The sequence below is a fragment of the Triticum aestivum genome, chromosome 2D (assembly GCF_018294505.1).
Source record: "Triticum aestivum cultivar Chinese Spring chromosome 2D, IWGSC CS RefSeq v2.1, whole genome shotgun sequence".
Lineage (NCBI taxonomy): Eukaryota > Viridiplantae > Streptophyta > Magnoliopsida > Poales > Poaceae > Triticum > Triticum aestivum.
In genome coordinates, this window is record NC_057799.1 from 20,255,497 (window position 1) to 20,260,918 (window position 5,422).

Genomic DNA, 5,422 nt, shown 5'->3' on the forward strand with positions numbered 1-5,422 from the left:
GTCGGAGTGACCGCCGGCGGGGGGAGGGGGTGGACGCCGGCACCGGAGTGGTGCACGGCGGCAGAAGGGGGACGGGCGCTAGGGGATCAGATTTGGATCGCCCGTTGAGTAGTGCCGTTTCCCACTGGTACTTCTTCAAAGCGCGTACTTTTGGGAGCACGAGCTTGGAGGACCACCCGAAGCTCGCAGCAATGGCCATGGACATGGCCAGGATGATGCATGCATGGTTGCTTCATGTGTGGAAGTATCTTCAGTGGACTACTGAAAGCAAATTTTAACCCTTGTTTCTGGAGCATGCCCCTTGCAACCCTCAGGAATATTATGCAGATGAATTTACTGCTGTATGGCGAACATTTCAGCGACCCTTGCAGATGGCAGAGCCGGCGTATCTTAGGAGAGCAAAGGGAACTTCCTGTGAATGCTTGGTGAGACATGTTCTGCCGAAACCAGACCTAAAGATCCAGAAATGATGAGCATGCAAGATCTTCTCTTCAGAAGTGTTAGGCCTAGAGGGAAATTCAAGGTCCATGCGTGGACATCCTTCACTGTGAGATACAGAGGCCACATCGCATGGCCGCCAGGAACAAGCGCTGTCAGAATATATAGTAGCCGCTGACTAGCTGTCTAGTCTTTAATTTCTTCTCCGAACATGATTTCAATTGCACTAAGCCAAGACACTTCATGCTCATGCATGATTGATGGTGTCATGTGGGTCTTCTCTTATAGGCATAGGGGGAAGCCAGACTAGCCAGGCTATATGGCTGACAGCAGATCCAATCAGGGATTCGATCCTATTTAATTAAAAGATGAAAAGTCACTTCTGGAGAGCCCTAGTTGTGTATGTATAGGAATCAACAGTCAGTATTAGCAAAACACAATTTGTTATCTATCTGGAACCTGTAAGGCAAACCTCTACATAAGAAGGTAGCCACATGAAGTCTAGGCATGGAGAATTAATAAAGATCTTGTTTCATATCTCTACTCTTTCTTTCTAGGCATCGAAAGAAAGAGTAGAGATATGAAACAAGATCTTTATTAATTCTCCATGCCTAGAAAGAAAGAATAGAGATAGGAAACAAGATCTTTATTAATTCTCCATGCCTAGACTTCATGTGGCTACCTTCTTATGTAGAGGTTTGCCTTACAGGTTCCAGATAGATAACAAATTGTGTTTTGCTAATACTGACTGTTGAGTCTCCATGCCTGGAGGCTCCAGATCACGGAATAGCCTAATGCAGCAAGGGCTCTTCCAGATGGTTTCTCAAACAACATGAAGTGATGCAAAGAGAGTAGATACTGTGAGTGGTGACTACTCTTGTTACTGAAGTACACATATTTTCTTTTCTATTCGGAGTATTCTGAGATACTGACATGGATTGCACTGTTATTTTTGTTGTTGTTCCAGCTGCAGGTATTATTATAAGCAATTAAAGAACGCTGTATGGGTCAAAAGTTATGGGAATTTCTTTGGGAGGGTGATATCAGCCAGGTACCTATGTTTCTTTTATCCTGTGTAATATACTACTCCCTCCGTTCCTAAATATTTGTCTTTTTAGGGATTTCAAATAGACTACCACATAGGGATGTATATATACACATTTTAGAGTGTAGATTCACTCATTTTGCTCCGTATGCAGTCACTTCTTGAAATCTCTAGAAAGACAAATATTTAGGAAGGGAGGAAGTAATACTGACTAGTGACAAGCCATATAAGTTTCTTGGACTATTTCCATTTTCCCACCTAATCTTCAAGAGCCATAACAACTTCAAGAGTGAGACCTTTCGGATTCTAAAGTAGCTGGTTTCATTTTCTCTATCTTTTTTCGCAACTGAATTTCAGAGCCTAGTTGCAGGATTCAGACAATAACACAGAGAAAATGTACTAGGAAGACTCTAACTTTTGGAGTGATTTTACAGAGATAGACTCGATTACAGAGCAAGGTCGACAGTGATGTTTAGGAAGCCTGTAGCCATCAGGCGCATGATCTCCGATCGCAGTGAGATTGCCCAGCGGCGTGAATCGGTAAGTTGTAGACGGCGCTGTAACAAAAGTAGCTGTGTCTTCCATTCTTCAGAGTTAACTGTTGATTGTTCAGGTTTCAGGTTGGGATCCTGAAAAAAAATAGCTTTGCACTTGGCACGCCTGCTACTCCAGTTTGTAGTGTCTGTACGATCCACCTCCTCATAGAGCAGGCGTTACATGATGTAGAATTAAAGCATTAGTTGTTTGGATAATGGATAGAACCTTATATAGATTACATACATACAATATTGTTGGTCCGTCTTTGTATGATGTAGATTTAATGCGTTAGTTGATTGGATAATGGATAGAGCCTTAAAGATTACATCCATATAATATTGTTGGTCCATCCTTGCATGGTCTGAATAATAGCAAACGCTCATGAGAGGCAGGATTTCAGTATTTCAATCTCAACTTGTTTCAGTCCATGTATTTTCGCAAAAAAAAAAAAAAAAAGCATTCTACTCCAGTCTGTTGTGCAATCCAGCTCCTCGTAAAGCTGGTGTCGCATGATCTAGAAATAAACCATTGGTTGATTGGATAGAACCTTCAATATTACACACAAATTGCATGGTCTCAGTACTAGCAAAGGCTCATAACAATCATGATTTCAGTATATTTGAACTGAACTGGTTTCAGTTTATCTTGCTGCGTATTTAGCACTTTCCTTCATCTAATCGAAACATGTAAATGCAAATGTGGTCTAATCTGCAAGTTTCGCCCAGCACAATGGTAGTTTCAGCCTAGCAACTTGTCAGTCACCATTCATGGAATCCATCCAGGCAGGCATGCACATGTACAACTTTTTTTTTGTTATTCTTCTGAGAAAAAAAATACAGGAAAGCTCTGCAACTGGCATACCTGCTACACTCCACTTTGTAGTGCCATCCGCCGCCTCCTACCGTAGGCATTATATGATCTAGTACAATTAAAGCATTAGCTGATCGGATAGAACCTTAAAGATTACTCAGATATAATATTGTTCGGTTGGTCCTTTGCATCGAATGGTCTCAATAATAACAAATGCTCATGATAATCATGATTATTTCTTATATGCCGCCCCAGAGTGGATAATTATTTTTCCACGCATTTTAGGTGGTTGGTTGGGCCCCTCTGTTAGGACCAGAAATGACGAAAAGGAACTAGTTTGAAAAAAAAACTGGAGGACAAGGCTGTTCATTGAGAAATAATTTCTGATTGCTGATTCCTAATTTTTGTTGGTTTTTGCAGGCGTGAATTCTGATTATTTGGTGGTGAAACACTGGAACTAGAGATATAAGACGCTGGAGTGGTGTTTCTTTGGAGGGAACTGGGAAGGTTTATTCTGAATTTCTGACGAGGTTATTTCCATGAGACAGACTCCAATGCAAACCAGGGTATGCTCATGCTACAATTCATAACGTAGTCTTGTTGGAGCTATCTTCTCTATTGAGTAGGTACGTATGTAGCAAAAGTGAGTGAGCGGTTCATGTCTTAATTAATTAAGCCACTGTGACATTACTTTTTAATTAAGCATGGTTGGAGCCTTCCATGCGCATCGCTCTTTTTTTGCATATTATTCCAATTTGGAATTCTGGCATTTGAGTACCAGACAGGCATTGTTCTATTCGCTGCCATCTCTCTCTGCTGCTACATCATGTTTGGACTTCAGTACACCTAATATTAAGTGATGCTGTTACAGGTATAGCCGCTTTGTCACATTTCAGTATTTAACAGCACTTGTATTTGAATTTAGATTATTAACTATACCCATGCCACTTATTTTGGCCTGTCTAAGGAGCATATGTTTTATATTAGTAGTAAAAACATTGCGGTAAACCCATTAGTTTCTACCGATTTTCTTCACGGGTCGCCAGGAATCAACCCTTAATTTCCAACTGCAGCCACGCTCCTGCTCCAGCTCACAGATGGGGACTCACCCTCATTGCCTCCCTGCCATTTCTCGGCCCAGCCAGTCTGTTAACTACCTCTTGGTTGCCATAACATGCTTATGGGAGTACAATATTGTTGGTTGATTGAATGCAGCTTGTACACTTCATGGTCTCAACAGCAAAAAACTCTCATGAGAATTTTGATGTAGGCACATGCCTTGTATTTATCCACCTAATTCGCTTTGTACACTGAATTTTGATGTAGGCACATGCCTTGTATTTTGATGTAGCTGTGTCTTCCATTCTTCAGAGTTAACTGTTGATTCTTCAGGTTTCAGGTTCGGATCCTGAACAAAAAAAGCTCTGCACTTGGCACGCCTGCTACTCCAGTTTGTTGTGCCAGTGCCATCCACCTCCTATAAATCAAGCGTTGCATGATGTGCAATTAAAGCATTAGTTGATTGGATAATAATGTTTTGAATAGCGGGCTATGGAAAATAGCGGCGGGCCTCCAAATAAGCTATAGCAGAGCTATAGTGGGCTATTTATGAAGGCGACCATTTAACGGCACCCTGCTGAAAAGGCTAGAGCGGGCTATAGCTCCGCTATAGCCAGCTATTTAAAACTATGTTGGATAATGGATATAACCTTAAAGATTACATACATATAATATTGTTGGACGGTCCTTGCATTCTCTCAATAATAGCAAACGCTCATGAGTCATGACAGTCATGATTTCAGTATTTCAATCTGAAATTGTACGGCTTCCATTTCTTATTCTTCCGAGAAAAAAACACAGGAAAGCTCTGCACTTGGCACACCTGCTACTCCACTTTGTAGTGCCATCCACCTCCTCGTACAACAGGCATTGTATGATATGGTATTAAAGCACTAGCTGATTGGATAGAACCTTAAAGATCACACACATATAATATTGTTGGTTGGTCCTTGCATCGCATGGTGTCTCAATAATCACAATGCTCATGACAATCATGATAACTTCTGATACCCAAACCATGCCACCCCAGAGTGAATAATTATATTTCTGTGCATATAGTCTTGTTGGTTGGGCCCCTCTGTTGGGAACAGAAATGCTGAACAGGAACTAGTTCGGGGAAAAAAAATAAACTGGAGGAGGGCAAGGTTTGTTCATTGAGAAATAATTTCTGATGGTAGATTCCTATGTTTTGTTGGTTTTTGCAGGCGTGAATTGTGAGTATTTGGTGGTGGAACACTGAAACTAGAGATATATGACTCTAGAGATATAAGACACTGGAGTGGTGTTTCTTTGGAGGGAGTTGGGAAGGTATGTGATGATGAGGTTATATCCATGAGACTCCGATGCAAACCTAGGTATGCTCATGCTATAATTCATAACCTAGTGCTCTTGCAGCTATCTTCTCTATTGAGTATAGGTACATATGTAGCAAAAGTGAGTGACTGGTGCGTCACTTAACTAATTAAGCCACTGTGACATTACTTTGAATTAAGCATGGTTGGAGGCTTCCATGCGCATCGCTTTTTTTTTTCT

General features: G+C 41.3%; 1 pseudogene; it reads left to right on the forward strand.

The window, feature by feature from the left end:
• The window catches only part of LOC123055541 (uncharacterized), a 61,987-nt pseudogene extending 58,731 nt beyond the window's left edge, over positions 1 to 3,256 (forward strand).
• Positions 3,257 to 5,422: the final 2,166 nt, after the last annotated feature.